We start from the raw sequence: 20894 nt of genomic DNA, 5'->3' as shown, positions 1-20894 counted from the left end.
TGCTAATCGTTTCCCAAGATATCTAGTTTCTTAAGAAAAAATTTACTTTTTTGAAGTTAATTGTTTTTATTTAATTTTTTAAGTATAAATATTAACTTATTTATTCTTTAAGGGATAAGCTTTGTAGTTAATAACCTATAATTTGTTTTATAAAATATAATAGTTAGCTTTAAACCAGCTAACTTTAAGATTACGTTTTAGTTCATTATTTTTTATTTTGATTTTATAATTATTTTAGGTTTTTTATTAAGATTATTTATTTAATTTTAAAATTTTTGTAATAATGATAGAATTAGTATATTTATTTGTATATAATTTTTACCTTGTGAATTTATTACAAGGAGCTAGGCAAAACTGATTTCCACCTGTTTATCAAAACATGTCCTCTTGAAAATACTTTGAGGTCTGGCCTGCTCACTGAGCAGATTTTTAAAGAGCCGCGGTATTTTGACCGTGCATAGGTAGCATAATCATTAGTCTCTTAATTAGTGGCTGGAATGAATGGCTTGACGAGAAATCAACTGTCTCTAAATAAATTTTTGAATTTAACTTTTGAGTCAAAAGCTTAAATTTTTCTTTAGGGTGAGAAGACCCTATAGAGCTTAACATTTTATTTTTATATAGTTTTTTGTTTGTCTTTCTATATTTAATGATGATGTTTTGTTGGGGTGACATGAAGAATAAATAAACTCTTCATTATTATATCATTTATTTATATTTGTTGTTTTGATCCATAATTTATGATCATAAGATTAAGTTACCTTAGGGATAACAGCGTAATTGTTTTTGAGAGCTCATATCGACAAAGCAGATTGCGACCTCGATGTTGGATTAAGAAAAATTTTGGGTGCAGTAGCCCAGTGATTAGGTCTGTTCGACCTTTAAATTCTTTATTTGATCTGAGTTCAGACCGGCGTGAGCCAGGTCGGTTTCTATCCTAAGATTATTGATTCATATTAGTACGAAAGGACCATATGGTTAAAATATTTTTTATTTTATTGATTAATATTAATTAAATTACTATTTTGACAGATTAATGTGTTGAATTTAGAATTCATTTATGTAGATTTTTTCTACAAATAGTATTGATACTTTATGATTTATTTATGTTTATTTTGAATTTTCTTTTATTAGTTATTTGTGTTTTAATTAGTGTTGCTTTCTTAACTTTATTAGAGCGTAAGGTTTTAGGTTACATCCAAATTCGAAAGGGCCCAAATAAAGTAGGTTTTGTAGGAATTCCTCAGCTCTTTAGTGATGCTATTAAGTTAATTTGTAAGGAGCAGCCAATTCCTATTATATCTAATTATTTACTTTATTATTTTTCTCCTGTTTTTAATTTAATAATTTCCTTGGCTGTTTGAGTAATTTTCCCTTACTTGACTTATATGTGTTCTTTTTCTTATGGATTTTTGTTTTTTTTATGTTGTACTAGATTAGGTGTTTATACTGTTATACTTGCTGGTTGGTCTTCTAATTCAAATTATTCTTTATTAGGTTCTCTTCGTTCTGTTGCTCAAACAATTTCATATGAAGTTAGTTTGGCTTTAATTTTATTATCTTTAATTATTTTAATTGGTAGTTTTAACATGTTTGATTTTATAAATTACCAGCTTTATTGTTGATTTATTATTATTTATTTTCCTTTAGCTTTAGCTTGTTTTGCTTCTTGTTTAGCTGAAACTAACCGTACTCCTTTTGACTTTGCCGAAGGTGAATCTGAGTTAGTTTCAGGTTTTAATATTGAATATGGTGCAGGTGGTTTTACTTTAATTTTTTTAGCTGAGTATACTAGAATTGTTTTTATAAGAATATTATTAGCTTTAATTTTTTTAGGTGGTGATTTTTATTCTTTTATATTTTTTATTAAGCTTGCTGTAATGTCCTTTGGGTTTATTTGATTTCGGGGAACATTACCACGTTTTCGTTATGATAAGTTAATATACTTAGCTTGAAAAAGTTTTTTGCCTTTATCTTTAAATTTTTTTATTTTCTTTGTCGGTTTAAAGATTTTATTTATGTCATTTATGTAGTGAAATTTTTTAAGAAAAGTTAATAGAAGAGTTAAACTTCTAGTTTTATGTTTTCAAAACATATGCTTTTCCTAAGCTAATTAACTTATTATTCCTTAATTATTTTATCTCATGCGTTTGCAATATGTACATTAATTAAGAAGTATGTAAAGTAGATAATTGTTAAGATTTGTCCTGTTATAATGTAATGTTCTTCAACAGGTCGTTTACCAATTCATGTTAATAAGCATACAACTACTATAATTCAGAATAAAATTTGATTAATAGGATAGAATTGAATACCTCGAAATGGTGTTTTATTATAAAATGGTAAAATTATTAAGATTCTAATTGATAAGAATAGTGCAATAACACCCCCTAGCTTATTAGGGATTGATCGTAGAATTGCATATGCAAATAAGAAATATCATTCTGGTTGGATATGGACGGGAGTTACTAATCGGTTAGCAGGTACAAAATTATCTGGATCCCCTAGAAGGTAAGGATTAATCAAGCATAATATAATTAATAATGATGTTATTCATACAAATGTAATAGAGTCCTTGAAAGTAAAGTATGGGTGAAACGGGATTTTTTCAATATCTCCATTTAGTCCTAAAGGGTTATTAGACCCTGTTTGGTGGAGGAAAAATAAATGAATTGCTGCCATGGCAGCAATAATAAACGGTAGTACAAAATGGAATGTAAAGAATCGGTTTAATGTTTCATTATCAACAGCAAACCCTCCTCATACCCATTGAACTAAATCTGTTCCTAAATATGGAATTGCTGATAATAAATTAGTAATTACTGTCGCACCTCAGAATGATATTTGACCTCAAGGTAAAACGTATCCTATAAATGCGGTTGCTATAACTAAGAATAGAATTACTGTACCAATTATTCAGGTGTGCATGTATATGAAGGATCCGTAGTAAATTCCTCGTCCTACATGTAAATAAATACAAATAAAAAAGATAGAGGCTCCATTTGCGTGTAAGGTTCGAATAATTCAACCATTATTTACGTCTTGGCAGATGTGAACTACACTACAAAACGCTATTTCAATATCTGATGTATAATGTACAGCTAAAAATAGTCCGGTTACAATTTGAATTACTAAACATAGTCCTAGTAGGGACCCAAAATTTCATCAAAATGAAATATTTGTTGGTGCAGGTAAATCAACTAAAGAGTTATTAATGATTTTAATTAAAGGATGTCTTAATCATAAGGGTTTATTCATTAGTAAATTATCTTATTTTACGAATAGGCCACTGGTTAATATTGGTGATTTTAACAACTGCTAATAGTGCCAAAAATAAATAAATTATTATTATTATTGTAATAATAAATGTTGGTCTATTATATAGTTTTTCTAAAGATATTGTTATTTCTTGATAATTGGTTGAATTATCAATATTTATAGTTTCAGTATTTTTGAAAAAGTCTATAAATATTGTTATATCTAGAATAATTAATATTGATATAATAAATACTCATATAGTTAAGGTAATAATTATCGTAATTGATTTAGGTTGAAATATTTCGTTTGATGCAATTCTCGTAATATAAATAAATAGAACTAATATACCACCAAGAAACGTTAAAAATAAAATATATGATAATCAATATCTTTCCATTATTGTTCCTGTTATTAGCCCGACTAAAAAAGTTTGTAGGATAATGAAAAGCATTATTGATATTGGGTGTCTTAATTTAATAAAATTAATATTTATTACGTTTGATAGTGATATAATTATTACTTTGATCATTTCAGGGGTTAGTTTATTAAAATATCGGTTTTGGGGACCGATGATGGAAAGCTTTTCCACCTCTGAAGTTTTAAAAGTGGGGGCTGAACTTATTTCCGGTTTACAAGACCGGCATTTTTTTTAAACCATTAAAACTAATGTTTATATTCTCTGTCTTTAGTTCTTTATTGATTTATTTTGCTGGTGTTTATGTTTTTTCCTCTAAACGTAAGCATTTATTAATGGTTCTTTTGAGATTAGAATATATTGTTCTTTCTTTATTTATATTAATTATTGTTTTTCTTATTGAGTTTGATTATGATTTTTTTTCCTGTTAATTTTTTGGTTTTTTCTGTTTGTGAAGGTGCTTTAGGTCTTTCTATTTTAGTTTCAATAATTCGTTCTCATGGGAATGATTTTTTTAATTCTTTTGGTCTATCTTTATGTTAAAGTATTTATTTATAGCTATTTTTTTGATCCCTCTTTGTTTGGTTAATAATTGTTGATGATTGGTTCATTCTTTAATGTTTATGTCTAGTTTTGTTTTTATGGTTTGTGTTTATTCATATGCAGATTTGAATATGATTAGATATTATTTTGGTATTGATTATTTTTCTTTTAGTTTGATTTTGCTTAGTTTTTGAATTTGTTCTTTAATAATTACTGCTAGAGGTTCAGTTTATTTAAGTTCTTATCATTCTAATTTCTTTGTCTTTATAGTCTTAATTTTAATGATTATGCTTTATTGTTCTTTTGCTAGATTGAGTCTTCTTTCTTTTTATATATTTTTTGAGGCTAGATTAGTTCCTGCTTTACTTTTCATTTTAGGTTGTGGTTATCAACCTGAACGTTTACAGGCTGGTGTTCATTTAATTTTTTATACTCTGGTTGCTAGATTGCCTTAATTATTAGTTTTATTTAGGGTTTATGATTTTTCTAATACTTTGTATTTTCCTTTATTGGTTGATTTTGGTTCTTATTATTTTATATTTCTTGCCTTTTTAGTTAAGATGCCGATATTTTTGGTTCATTTATGGCTTCCTAAGGCTCATGTTGAGGCCCCTATTTCAGGTAGAATGATTCTTGCTGGTGTTTTATTAAAGTTAGGTGGTTATGGTATTTTTCGTGTTATGAAGGTTATTTCTTATTTGGGTTTAAAGTTTAATTATTTTTGATTGTCTTTAGGCTTATCTGGTGGGGTTATTGTTAGATTTATTTGTTTTCGTCAGGTTGATTTAAAGTCTTTAATTGCATATTCTTCTGTTGCTCATATAAGAATAGTTATTGGAGGATTGATGACTATGAATTGATGGGGTTGTATAGGTTCTCTTTCTTTAATGGTTGGTCATGGTTTGTGTTCTTCTGGTTTATTTTGTTTATCTAATATTATTTATGAGCGTTTAGGTAGACGAAGATTATTAATTAACAAGGGTATAATTAATTTGATACCAAGAATGGCTTTATGATGATTCCTTTTGAGCTCTTCTAACATAGCTGCTCCTCCTTCTTTAAATTTGGTAGGTGAACTTAGATTTTTAAATAGAATTATGTCTTGATCTTCTTTTAGATTTTTTGCTTTAATTTTTTTGTCTTTTTTTAGAGCTTTATACATGTATTCTTATTCTCAACATGGTAATTATTATTCTGGTGTTTATACTTGTTCTCTTGGTTATTTTCGTGAATATCATCTTTTACTTTTACATTGATTACCTTTAAATATTCTTTGTTTACAGGGGGAGCATTTTTTTGTTTAGGTTGCTTAAGTATTTTAATTAAAAATGTTGTTTTGTGGAATCAATGATATGAATTTTTTCATCTTAGGCTGTGAATTTGTTTTCTATTTGTTCTTTGAGTTTTTTCTTTATTTTTTTCTAGAACTGTAATTTTTATTTTGGACATTTATTATTTAATAATTGATATATAGAGTTTTTGTTGAATGAGAACTTTTTAATGTAAATGGCTTTATGGTTGTTATGACTTTAATTTTGGATTGAATGTCTCTTATTTTTATGTCTTTTGTTATGTATATTTCTTCTTTGGTTATTTATTATAGAGAGGACTATATATTGGGAGAAAAAAATATAAATCGTTTTATTATTATTGTTTTAATATTTATTCTTTCTATAGGTTTTTTAATTATTAGTCCTAATTTGATTAGAATTTTATTAGGATGGGATAGTTTAGGTTTAGTTTCTTATTGTTTAGTTATTTATTACCAAAATGTGAAATCTTATAGTGCGGGTACATTAACTGCACTTTCTAATCGTATTGGTGATGTTGCTATTTTAATTTCTATTGCTTGAATATTAAATTTTGGTGGTTGAAATTACATTTATTATTATGATTTTATTTCTAATTCTTTTGAAATAAAGCTTATTACTATATTAATTGTTTTAGCAGCTATAACTATAAGAGCTCAAATTCCCTTTCCTTCTTGGCTTCCTGCTGCTATAGCTGCTCCTACTCCTGTTTCTGCTTTGGTTCATTCTTCTACTCTTGTTACTGCTGGGGTTTATTTATTAATTCATTTCAGACCAATATTAGATACTTATAATTGTGGTTGATTTTTGCTTTCAATTGGTTGTATAACTATATTTATGGCTGGTTTAGGAGCGGATTTTGAATTTGATTTGAAGAAAATTATTGCTCTTTCTACTTTAAGACAACTTGGTTTAATAATAAGAATTTTGGCTATGGGTTACCCCAAAATTGCATTTTTTCATTTATTAGCTCATGCTTTATTTAAGGCTTTATTGTTTATGTGTAAAGGTTCAATAATTCATAATTTAAAGGATTCTCAGGACATTCGTTTTATAGGTTCTATTGTTAATTTTATGCCATTAACTTCAGTTTGTTTTAATGTTTATAGTTTGTCTTTGTGTGGTATACCATTTTTAGCTGGTTTTTATTCAAAGTATTTAATTCTTGAAATGGTTTGTTTAAGATGAATTAATTGTTTAATTTTTTTCTTTATTTCTTTTCTACTGGCTTAACTGCTTCTTATTCTTTTCGTCTTTTTTATTATTCAATGTCTGGTGATAATAATTTTTATTCTAGATTTTCTTTTGATGATAAGGGTTATTATATTTCGTTTGGTATAATTGGTTTATTATTTGTTGCTGTTTTTGGTGGCAGTCTTTTGTCTTGATTAATTTTTCCTATTCCTCATGTTATTGCTTTGCCCTATTATTACAGTTTTTAACTATTACTGTAGTTGTTTTGGGTGCTTATTTAGGTTATCTTATTTCTAATTTTGATTTTTCTCAAAATTTATTTTCTTTAAGTATACTTTCTTTTGTCAGATTTGCTGGTTCTATGTGGTTTATACCTCTAAGTTTATTAGATATATTCCTTTAAAATTGGGTTATTATTTATCTAAATCATTTGATTATGGTTGGGGTATATTATTTGGTGGTCAAGGTTTATATAGACTATTTATTTATTTAATTGGTTATATACAAGGTTGATATGATTCTAATTTTAAGATTTATCTTTTAACTTTTATTTTTTGAACGTTTATTTTGGTGGTATTCTTTTTCGTTTACTTAAATAGCTTATGATTAGAGCGTAACACTGAAGATGTTAAGGAAGTATTTTTACTTTTAGGTATTTATAAATATACATATACTATTTTTACAGTGAAAATGTAATGTTTTATTTAAACTATATAAATTTTAGAAATGTTAACGGAATTTAGCCTCTAATATAAAAAGGTAGCAGCTTTCATATTGACTTTACATTTTCTTAATTGGAACATTATAGTTCAATTATGTTATTAACAGTAATACGCCTCTTTTTGGCTTCAATTAATAAGAATAAGGGTATTTTATTTACCAACCTTCCAGGTCGAAACTGACTGCAATATTTCGCTTCTTATTCTATTTAAGGTTGTTTGATTATATCTATACTTTTTGAATGCAACCCAAATGTTATAGTTAACTACTATATACAATGGAAACTAAAATAGAAAGACCTAAAGCACCATCACAAACAGAAAAAAAACCAAAAAATAATAGGAAAAAAATAATCATAACCAAACTCAATAAGAAAAACAATAATTAATAAAAATAAAGAAAGAACAATATATTCTAATCTCAAAAGAACCATTAATAAATGCTTACGTTTAGAGGAAAAAACATAAACACCAGCAAAATAAATCAATAAAGAAGTAAAGACAGAGAATATAAACATTTGTTTTAATAGTTTAAAAAAAACGCCGGTCTTGTAAACCGGAAATAATTATATCACTATCAAACGTAATAAATATTAATTTTATTAAATTAAGACACCCAATATCAATAATGCTTTTCATTATCCTACAAACTTTTTTAGTCGGGCTAATAACAGGAACAATAATGGAAAGATATTGATTATCATATATTTTATTTTTAACGTTTCTTGGTGGTATATTAGTTCTATTTATTTATATTACGAGAATTGCATCAAACGAAATATTTCAACCTAAATCAATTACGATAATTATTACCTTAACTAAATGAGTATTTATTATATCAATATTAATTATTCTAGATATAACAATATTTATAGACTTTTTCAAAAATACTGAAACTATAAATATTGATAATTCAACCAATTATCAAGAAATAACAATATCTTTAGAAAAACTATATAATAGACCAACATTTATTATTACAATAATAATAATAATTTATTTATTTTTGGCACTATTAGCAGTTGTTAAAATCACCAATATTAACCAGGGGCCTATTCGTAAAATAAGATAATTTACTAATGAATAAACCCTTATGATTAAGACATCCTTTAATTAAAATCATTAATAACTCTTTAGTTGATTTACCTGCACCAACAAATATTTCATTTTGATGAAATTTTGGGTCCCTACTAGGACTATGTTTAGTAATTCAAATTGTAACCGGACTATTTTTAGCTGTACATTATACATCAGATATTGAAATAGCGTTTTGTAGTGTAGTTCACATCTGCCAAGACGTAAATAATGGTTGAATTATTCGAACCTTACACGCAAATGGAGCCTCTATCTTTTTTATTTGTATTTATTTACATGTAGGACGAGGAATTTACTACGGATCCTTCATATACATGCACACCTGAATAATTGGTACAGTAATTCTATTCTTAGTTATAGCAACCGCATTTATAGGATACGTTTTACCTTGAGGTCAAATATCATTCTGAGGTGCGACAGTAATTACTAATTTATTATCAGCAATTCCATATTTAGGAACAGATTTAGTTCAATGGGTATGAGGAGGGTTTGCTGTTGATAATGCAACATTAAACCGATTCTTTACATTCCATTTTGTACTACCGTTTATTATTGCTGCCATGGCAGCAATTCATTTATTTTTCCTCCACCAAACAGGGTCTAATAACCCTTTAGGACTAAATGGAGATATTGAAAAAATCCCGTTTCACCCATACTTTACTTTCAAGGACTCTATTACATTTGTATGAATAACATCATTATTAATTATATTATGCTTGATTAATCCTTACCTTCTAGGGGATCCAGATAATTTTGTACCTGCTAACCGATTAGTAACTCCCGTCCATATCCAACCAAAATGATATTTCTTATTTGCATATGCAATTCTACGATCAATCCCTAATAAGCTAGGGGGTGTTATTGCACTATTCTTATCAATTAGAATCTTAATAATTTTACCATTTTATAATAAAACACCATTTCGAGGTATTCAATTCTATCCTATTAATCAAATTTTATTCTGAATTATAGTAGTTGTATGCTTATTAACATGAATTGGTAAACGACCTGTTGAAGAACATTACATTATAACAGGACAAATCTTAACAATTATCTACTTTACATACTTCTTAATTAATGTACATATTGCAAACGCATGAGATAAAATAATTAAGGAATAATAAGTTAATTAGCTTAGGAAAAGCATATGTTTTGAAAACATAAAACTAGAAGTTTAACTCTTCTATTAACTTTTCTTAAAAAATTTCACTACATAAATGACATAAATAAAATCTTTAAACCGACAAAGAAAATAAAAAAATTTAAAGATAAAGGCAAAAAACTTTTTCAAGCTAAGTATATTAACTTATCATAACGAAAACGTGGTAATGTTCCCCGAAATCAAATAAACCCAAAGGACATTACAGCAAGCTTAATAAAAAATATAAAAGAATAAAAATCACCACCTAAAAAAATTAAAGCTAATAATATTCTTATAAAAACAATTCTAGTATACTCAGCTAAAAAAATTAAAGTAAAACCACCTGCACCATATTCAATATTAAAACCTGAAACTAACTCAGATTCACCTTCGGCAAAGTCAAAAGGAGTACGGTTAGTTTCAGCTAAACAAGAAGCAAAACAAGCTAAAGCTAAAGGAAAATAAATAATAATAAATCAACAATAAAGCTGGTAATTTATAAAATCAAACATGTTAAAACTACCAATTAAAATAATTAAAGATAATAAAATTAAAGCCAAACTAACTTCATATGAAATTGTTTGAGCAACAGAACGAAGAGAACCTAATAAAGAATAATTTGAATTAGAAGACCAACCAGCAAGTATAACAGTATAAACACCGAATCTAGTACAACATAAAAAAAAACAAAAATCCATAAGAAAAAGAACACATATAAGTCAAGTAAGGGAAAATTACTCAAACAGCCAAGGAAATTATTAAAATAAAAACAGGAGAAAAATAATAAAGTAAATAATTAGATATAATAGGAATTGGCTGCTCCTTACAAATTAACTTAATAGCATCACTAAAGAGCTGAGGAATTCCTACAAAACCTACTTTATTTGGGCCCTTTCGAATTTGGATGTAACCTAAAACCTTACGCTCTAATAAAGTTAAGAAAGCAACACTAATTAAAACACAAATAACTAATAAAAGAAAATTCAAAATAAACATAAATAAATCATAAAGTATCAGTACTATTTGTAGAAAAAATCTACATAAATGAATTCTAAATTCAACACATTAATCTGTCAAAATAGTAATTTAATTAATATTAATCAATAAAATAAAAAATATTTTAACCATATGGTCCTTTCGTACTAATATGAATCAATAATCTTAGGATAGAAACCGACCTGGCTCACGCCGGTCTGAACTCAGATCATGTAAGAATTTAAAGGTCGAACAGACCTAATCACTGGGCTACTGCACCCAAAATTTTTCTTAATCCAACATCGAGGTCGCAATCTGCTTTGTCGATATGAGCTCTCAAAAACAATTACGCTGTTATCCCTAAGGTAACTTAATCTTATGATCATAAATTATGGATCAAAACAACAAATATAAATAAATGATATAATAATGAAGAGTTTATTTATTCTTCATGTCACCCCAACAAAACATCATCATTAAATATAGAAAGACAAACAAAAAACTATATAAAAATAAAATGTTAAGCTCTATAGGGTCTTCTCATCCTAAAGAAAAGTTTAAGCTTTTGACTCAAAAGTTAAATTCAAAAATTTATTTAGAGACAGTTGATTTCTCGTCAAGCCATTCATTCCAGCCACTAATTAAGAGACTAATGATTATGCTATCTATGCACGGTCAAAATACCGCGGCTCTTTAAAAATCTGCTCAGTGAGCAGGCCAGACCTCAAAGTATTTTCAAGAGGACATGTTTTTGATAAACAGGCGGAAATCAATTTTGCCTAGTTCCTTGTAATAAATTCACAAGGTAAAAATTATATACAAATAAATATACTAATTCTATCATTATTACAAAAATTTTAAAATTAAATAAATAATCTTAATAAAAAACCTAAAATAATTATAAAATCAAAATAAAAAATAATGAACTAAAACGTAATCTTAAAGATAGCTGGTTTAAAGCTTACTATTATATTTTATAAAACAAATTATAGGTTATTAACTACAAAGCTTATCCCTTAAAGAATAAATAAGTTAATATTTATACTTAAAAAATTAAATAAAAACAATTAACTTCAAAAAAGTAAATTTTTTATTAAGAAACTAGATATCTTGGGAAACGATTAACATCTCATTTCTATAAATAATTTAATAATAATTATGATACATTAACTATAAATTATTTCTAAATCAACCAAAATCGAGACAAGTAAAATAAATACTAAAATTTTGATAAACCCTGATACAAAATGTACAATAAATAAAATCTAATTTTAAAAATTTAAAATAATATTTCATAAAACAATTACATTACCAATAAATTATAATCTAAAAAATCTATTCTACAAAATATACTAAGGCAAAATTCGACAAAATTATTTTTATTAAATAATTAAATAAACAAAAAATAAATATAATAAAATAATTAATCAAGATATCCTGATTTGCACAGAAAAATTTTCAGTGTAAATGAAACACTTTACTAATAAGTTATATCTTGAAACTCTTACTAGATACACTTTCCAGTATATCTACTATGTTACGACTTATCTCATCTAAATTGAAGCTAAATTAAAACAATAAAATAAAATAATCAATAATGAGAGCGACGGGCGATGTGTACACACCTCAGAGCCAATATCAGTTAAATTAAATTACTATCAAATCCTCCTTCATTAACAGTATTTCACCATCAAATCCGTTATAAACAAAAATCTATTGTAACCCACCTCCTCTTAACTATAAGCTGCACCTTGACCTGAAATATTTTATAATTATAAATCTTGAGAATTATAACTCTAAAAAGATTCTCTGATAACGGAGATATACAAACAAATAAATCAAGTAGAGTAAATCGTGTATTATCAGTCGCGGGGTAGGTTCCTCTGAATGGAATGAGATACCGCCAAATTCTTTGGGTTTAAAGACCTTAACTAATAGTACCCTGGTAAATATAATTAACATTTAAAATAATAGGGTATCTAATCCTAGTTTATTATTTAAATTTCACAGATTCATAAAAAGAGCTATAAATAAATTTTAACATTTCACCTTACAAATTTATATTTTAACCCTAAAAATATAAACAACTGTTTTAACCAATAATATTCTCTTGTATCAATCGTATAACCGCGGATGCTGGCACGAATTATGCCGATACTAAATCAATTGCTAATCCAAAATCACTTGATAATTAAATCAAATTACTGCAAAATAGAACATTTAGTTTAAAAAACTTACATATAATACAAAGAAAAAGTGAATAAATAAGCAAGAATAAAACTTTTGGAAACAAAATAAGAAATTCAAAAATTTTTAAAATTAAGAAAAAATAAAAGATTCCAATATTTAAAGAAAAAAAAGAAAAAAAACACAAATAGTGACAATAAAAAAAAAGAAACGCGCCCTCGAATGACCACAACAAATTCTCTATTATATATAAATAAAGATTAATATGGAACATGTATACCAATAATAGTATTATATTCTTTCTTATTTAATCTTTCTTTTCACTAATAATAAAGAAAGATTAAATAATATAATAAATATATTTTATACAATTATGTAAACTAATGTGTTATGTTATTAATATAAAATTAACTTTATATTAAGTTAACTTAAATATTAATTAATTAAATAATTTAATTATAGAAAATATATATAATTATATTATTATAATTAATATAATTATTTATATTAATATAATATTTTATATTTATTGTATTAGATTATATTTTTTATATCCAATTATAATAATATTTAATATTTATTTACATATTATTATATAATTTATAATATAATAATTTCTTTTAAGCTAAAAACATAAGTAGCTATAATCCAAGGTAAATAAATGTATTAAAATAATCACTTAATAATAATAAAATAACATTATAAGTATTTAAATTTAATTAAATGTAATATATTAATATAAATTATTTATTGTATTAAATATATAATATATGCTCAAATTATCCGAACCGAGATAAATTAATTAGAAATAACCAAAATAATACATAAACAAATTTTCAAAAAAAATTTTTAATATATATTAAATTTAAAAAAATGAAGTGCCTGATTAAAGGGTTACCTTGATAGGGTAAATCAAGTAAATAAAAATTACCTTCATTAAAAATTACATAAGACAGAATTAAACTACCTCCTTTAGTATCAAAAACTAATGTGCATCATACACCTTAATGCAAAAATGTAAGCTAAACAAGCTAATGGGTTCATACCCCATTTATAGAGGTATCAATCCTTTCCTTTTTAATGACCAACAACTCTACAAAACTTCTCTTCCTATCAACATTAATGATAGGAACGATCCTGTCCATTTCATCAAACTCCTGATTTGGAGTTTGAATAGGACTTGAGATCAACTTACTTTCATTTATTCCGCTCCTAACAAGAAATAAAAATATAATAATAAATGAATCATCAATTAAATATTTTATTGTCCAAGCAATAGCATCGACAATACTATTATTTTCAATTTTGCTGATTCAAATAAAATATCCAATAGGATAAGAAACAGAATTTATTCCATCAATAATAATCAGATCTAGATTATTATTAAAGATCGGGGCTGCACCTTTCCATTTCTGATTTCCAGAAGTAATAGGAGCTTCAAGATGAAATAACTGTTTAACACTAATAACATGATAAAAAATTGCCCCAATAATGGTGTTATCTTATTGTATTCAATTAAGAACTTTCGTTTGAACAATTATCATTGTAAGAATTATTATTGGGGCAATAGGTGGTTTAAATCAAACATCTCTACGACAACTTCTAGCATATTCCTCAATTAGACATTTAGGGTGAATAATTAGATCTCTAACAGTTAGAGAAAACATCTGAGAACTATACTTTATTATTTACTCTCTATTAAGATTAATTATGGTCTTATTATTTAAGCAAATAAATCTATTTTTTATAAACCAAATTTATTCAGCCAGAAATATAAAAACTGAAATTAAATTCATAATATTTTTATCTCTTCTATCCCTAGGTGGTTTGCCACCATTCCTTGGATTTCTACCAAAATGAATTGTAATACAATCTTTAATAGAAAATAACATAACAACTATTATAACCATTATGGTTGTATTAACTACAATTACCGTATTTACTCGAATCTAAGCCGCACTCGAATCTAAGCCGCACCTGAAAAATGAGACTCGAAATACAGGAAAAAAAAATTACCCGAATCTAAGCCGCACCTGAAATTTGAGACTCGAAATTCAAGGGGAGAGAAAAGTTGTAGGCCGCACCTTCAAATCGAAACAAAGTTGGTCCATTGTAATATGAGAAACCATTTAGGTCGAATGAATGATGATACAGCTACAGTAGTTTGGTTCGAGTCGTAAGCTTAGCAGTTAAGCTTTACCACGTAGCTATTGCTATGCGTCAGGCGCTCCATCCGTATTTATATGGGTGCCCTTCCTTTTTCACGTGCTTCGTCTGGTTTGAATCGATTGCTTATTTTGCTTTGATCTGATAAGTGCCGTTTTCATTGTTATAGGTGTTTGCGTCACTCTTAAGCTGAAAATGCATTACTGCACTGTGTCATGCATTGTTTGTCGCATTCTGATAGTGCGTGTTTACGGCCTGTCGCAGCTCACGGCATGGCTTGCTTTTGTGCGCGCTACCGCCGCGTACAATTAAAAAAAAAGAGAGGAATCGTCTCATTAGTGAAACAATGGCAAGAGACTGCTATTTGTTGTTACTTACACTGCTGCTTTCTTTGATAATGATCAACAAGAATCAAATAATAGACTGCATATGATAGAACATGTTTTGAACGAGAGTTGGGCGAAAATTTTTCTCTGTTTGAAAAGCTTTGCGGCCGCTTCTTTATTCATCAAATTCTGCACAGAAATTAGAGTCATCTTAGATTTAAAAATCTAGTCACTTGCCGTGCTTCATTTCTGACTGTATCACTATTAGGCATAAGAATAATACGAATATAAACATGACACGATATGTATATTCTTCCGCATTTGCTGTTGTCTCACTCTAGTTTCGTAGTTTATTTGGCAGACAGGATTTAAATGAGTTAGCAGCAAACACGAAAGAATACATGGCAAAATGTTTATATTCGTATTAGTCTTATGGTGAAGAGAATACTGTATGTGATTCAAATTTCATCAGGTTCCTATTAGCAACCATCTCTTCTCAAACATAGGAAAACATTCAGAACGTAGAGTTGGCCATATTGACGAACATCCCATACAGTCTTGCCAGTCAGATTTTCGTAGTACACTGAAATTGTGCTACATTCGAAGATGAACAATACGGAATTTGTATTTACTTCGTTGGATAATGTATGAAAATGCAGTGGTCGAAACTCGCGGCGGAGGAAAAAAGCTCGTCTTCAACTTTTTTTTTTAAATTTATTTACTGATGCAGAGGTTTTGGCCTACAGAGCATGCTGCGTAGCGCTACATATATTCGATGGCAGAAGTTAGTTTTGGCGGCATGTACCAACATTTTTCATAACTTCCGCTTGCTTTGCACTCGATTCTAAGCCGCAGGCGGTTTTTTGGATTACGAAAACCGGGAAAAAAGTGCGGCTTAGATTCGAGTAAATATGGTACACTTTATTATTATATACGTATTAGATTCTCAGCCCTAATTATGTCATACACAGAAAATTCATGATCTATAAAAATAAAGTCTCAAAAATCAAGAATTATTCTCCCTATAACAGTAATAATTTCAACAATAGGATTAATCTCAACATCAACCTTAATCTCATTATACTAAGGACTTAAGTTAACTAAACTAATAACCTTCAAAGTTATAATTAAAAGAATAATCTTTTAGGCCTTAGTAAAATTTCACACCTCTATAATTGCAGTCTAGAATCACATTTGAATATAAGGCCTAAACATCATGGTAAGAGAGAAACATCTCATAAGTAGATTTACAGTCTACCACCTTAAATTCAGCCATCTTACCGCAAAAATGATTATTCTCAACAAACCATAAGGATATTGGTACTTTATACATCTTATTTGGAGCGTGAGCAGGAATAGTAGGAACACCAATAAGAATACTTATTCATGCTGAACTCGGCCAACCAGGATCTCTAATTGGAGATGACCAAATCTATAATGTTATTATTACAGCACACGCATTTGTAATAATTTTTTTTATAGTAATACCTATTATAATTGGTGGATTTGGTAATTGGCTCGTACCATTAATAATTGGTGCACCAGATATGGCATTCCCACGAATAAATAATATAAGTTTTTGATTATTACCACCTTCACTAACCCTTCTTCTTACATCTTCTATAGTAGATAGTGGTGCTGGTACAGGGTGAACAGTTTACCCCCCTCTTGCAGGAGCTATCGCACATGGAGGAGCATCTGTAGACCTGGCTATTTTCTCACTTCACTTAGCAGGTGTATCATCTATTCTTGGTGCAGTAAACTTCATTAAAACAGCAATTAATATACGATCAGAAAGTATAACTCTAGATCAAACACCTTTATTTGTATGATCCGTAGCTATTACAGCTCTTCTCCTCCTTTTGTCGCTTCCAGTATTAGCAGGAGCGATTACTATACTACTAACAGATCGAAACTTAAATACATCATTCTTTGACCCTGCGGGAGGAGGTGACCCAATTCTATATCAACACTTATTTTGATTCTTTGGGCACCCAGAAGTTTACATTTTAATTCTTCCAGGATTTGGAATTACCTCTCACATTGTATGTCAAGAAAGAGGAAAAATTGAATCATTTGGAACACTAGGTATAATTTATGCTATATTATCAATTGGACTAATAGGATTTATTGTATGAGCACACCACATATTTACAGTAGGAATAGACGTTGACACACGAGCTTACTTTACACCAGCAACAATAATTATTGCTGTACCTACATGAATTAAGGTATTCAGATGATTAGCTACACTATATGGAACTAAATTCAAATTCAATCCACCACTATTATGAGCTTTAGGATTTATTTTTCTATTCACAATTGGTGGACTAACAGGGTTAGTATTAGCAAACTCATCACTTGACATCGTATTACACGATACATATTATGTAGTAGCCCACTTCCATTACGTATTATCTATAGGAGCAGTATTTGCAATCATAGGAGGTGTTATTCAATGATACCCATTATTTACAGGATTAACTATAAATAATACATGATTAAAAATCCAATTTACAATTATATTTTTTGGGGTAAACTTAACATTCTTCCCTCAACACTTCCTAGGACTAGCAGGAATACCACGACGATATTCAGCTTATCCAGATGCATATACATCATGAAATGTAGTGTCAAGAATTGGATCTACAATTTCTATTGTAGGAATCATTATATTTATTGTAATTATATCAGAAAGCATGGTTACAAACCGAGCAATCATATTTAGAGCTAATATAAGAAGATCAACAGAATGATTACAAAATAACCCGCCTGCAGAACACAGCTACTCAGAACTACCATTAATTTCTAGATTCTAATATGGCAGATTAGTGCAGTAGATTTAAGCTCTACAAATAAAGGTTTGACCTTTTATTAGAAAATTTATTAATGGCAACATGATCAAATTTATCCCTTCAAGATGGAGCTTCCCCATTAATGGAGCAACTATCATTCTTCCATGATCATACTATAGTTGTATTATTATTAATTACAGTAATTGTAGGTTATGCTCTAAGTTATATATTATTTATTGCCTATACAAACCGAAACATACTTCACGGACATTTAATTGAAACAATCTGAACAGCACTGCCAGCAATTACACTAATTTTCATTGCACTCCCATTATTACAACTACTAGATTTACTTGATGATTCAGTAGATGCAATAATCACTATTAAAACAATTGGACGACAATGATACTGAAGATATGAATATTCAGACTTTATAGATGTAGAATTTGACACTTATATAACACCAGAACAAGACCTAGAAAATGACGGATTTCGATTCCTAGATGTAGATAACCGAACAATTCTACCAATAAATACGGAAGAGCATCAGACGTTCTACACTCATGAGCAGTACCTGCATTAGGGGTTAAAATTGACGCAACGCCAGGTCGACTAAACCAAGGAACATTTACAATAAACCGACCTGGATTGTTCTTTGGACAATGCTCAGAAATCTGTGGAGCAAACCACAGATTCATACCAATTGTAATTGAAAGAACTTCAGTAAACTTATTTATCAAGTGATTATCTAAGATAATCTAAGGAGTTAGTTAAAATATATAACATTAGAGTGTCAATCTAAAATAACTAAACAATTAGTACACCTTGAAATACATCAGATGACTGAAAGTAAGTAATGGTCTCTTAAACCAAAAAATAGTAAATTAATGACTACTTCTGATGGGGAAATTTAATCCAAATCCCTCAAATATCCCCTCTCATATGATTCTCCCTATTCATTATATTTTCGGCTACATTAATTTTATTTAATCAAATAAACTTTTTTTCATTTATACCAAATCTTATTAAAAGACCAGAAAAAAGAACAATTGATATAAAAAACTTAAATTGAAAATGATAACAAATTTATTTCCAACATTTGACCCATCAACTAATATCTTCAATTTATCTTTAAATTGAACTAGAACATTCTTAGGATTATTATTAATCCCATCAACGTTTTGACTTACACCATCACGAATTAATTTTATTTGAAATAAACTAAACTTAACCTTACACAATGAATTTAAAACATTACTAGGACCAAAATCATTTAATGGAACAACATTCATCTTCATTTCAATCTTTATTATAATACTATTTAATAATTTCATAGGATTATTCCGTTACATTTTTACTAGAACAAGACATTTAGCATTAACATTTGCAATCGCTCTACCTATATGATTAAGATTTATGTTATTTGGATGAATTAATCATACCAATCATATATTTGCACACCTTGTTCCTCAAGGAATACCACCTGCATTAATATCAATTATTGTATTAATTGAAACAATTAGAAATGTCATTCGACCGGGTACATTAGCAGTACGAATAGCAGCAAATATAATTGCAGGACACTTACTATTAACATTACTAGGAAATACAGGACCATCTATAGCAATAAACTTAATTTCACTATTAATTATTGGACAAATACTTCTATTAATTCTAGAATCAGCAGTAGCAATAATTCAAGCTTATGTTTTCTCAATTTTAAGAACTTCATACTCTAGAGAAGTATACTAAACCTATGTTAACAACTCACTCAAACTACCCATTCCACTTAGTAGATTACAGGCCTTGACCATTAACAGGAGCAATTGGAGCAATAGTTTTAGTATCAGGATTAGCAAAATGATTTCACCTATTTAACACTAATTTATTCATAATTGGATTTGGAATTACCTTACTAACTATAATCCAATGATGATGAGATGTAGTACGAGAAGGAACATACCAAGGACTTTATACAGGTTTTGTATCAATTGGATTACGATGAGGGATAATTTTATTTATTGCATCAGAAGTACTATTCTTCGTTTCATTTTTCTGAGCTTTTTTAGAAGAAGACTAGCACCTACTATTGAACTAGGAATATTATGACCTCCAATAGGAATCCAACCTTTTAATCCTATACAAATTCCATTACTTAATACAGCTATTCTTTTAGCATCAGGAGTAACAGTAACATGAGCACATCATAGTTTAATAGTATCTAATCATACTCAAGCATTACATGGACTATTCTTCACAGTATTACTAGGACTATACTTCACTATACTTCAAGCATATGAGTATTGAGAAGCACCCTTCACCATTGCAGACGCAGTTTATGGATCAACATTCTTTGTTGCAACAGGATTCCATGGGCTACATGTAATTATCGGAACAATCTTCTTATCAACATGTCTACTTCGACATTCAATAAACCAATTCTCACCAAGACACCACTTTGGATTTGAAGCAGCAGCATGATATTGACCATTGTAGATGTAGTGTGATTATTCTTATACATCTCTATTTATTGATGACGTAGATAATTGTTTTTCTAGTATAAATAGTACATTTGACTTCCAATCAAAAAGCTGGATATTAATCAAGAAAAACAATCCTAATTTTATCTACAAGAATTTTTATTAGATTTATTATTCCAATAATTGTTATAATCCTTGCAACAACACTATCAAAAAAATTAATTAATGACCGAGAAAAAAGATCACCATTTGAGTGTGGATTTGACCCAAAAAGATCAGCACGAATACCC

The 20894-nt window shown here is 28.1% G+C and overlaps 2 long non-coding RNA genes across 2 annotated transcripts in view; both read left to right on the top strand.

The window, feature by feature from the left end:
* The first annotated feature begins 365 nt into the window (after positions 1–365).
* Positions 366–20894, top strand: part of LOC126184814 (uncharacterized) — a 75004-nt gene continuing 54475 nt past the window's right edge. Inside the window, exon 1 of the long non-coding RNA XR_007536886.1 lies at positions 366–461. This is a non-coding gene — a long non-coding RNA (uncharacterized LOC126184814). The remainder of the gene's footprint in view (positions 462–20894) is intronic.
* LOC126184810 (uncharacterized) overlaps positions 10802–20894 on the top strand; it is a 39352-nt gene continuing 29259 nt past the window's right edge. Inside the window, exon 1 of the long non-coding RNA XR_007536883.1 lies at positions 10802–11642. This is a non-coding gene — a long non-coding RNA (uncharacterized LOC126184810). The remainder of the gene's footprint in view (positions 11643–20894) is intronic.

This window comes from Schistocerca cancellata, chromosome 4, assembly GCF_023864275.1.
Source record: "Schistocerca cancellata isolate TAMUIC-IGC-003103 chromosome 4, iqSchCanc2.1, whole genome shotgun sequence".
NCBI classification, from domain to species: Eukaryota; Metazoa; Arthropoda; class Insecta; order Orthoptera; family Acrididae; genus Schistocerca; species Schistocerca cancellata.
Note: the sequence above shows the minus strand (reverse complement) of the source record. Positions and strands in the feature narration are given on the sequence as shown.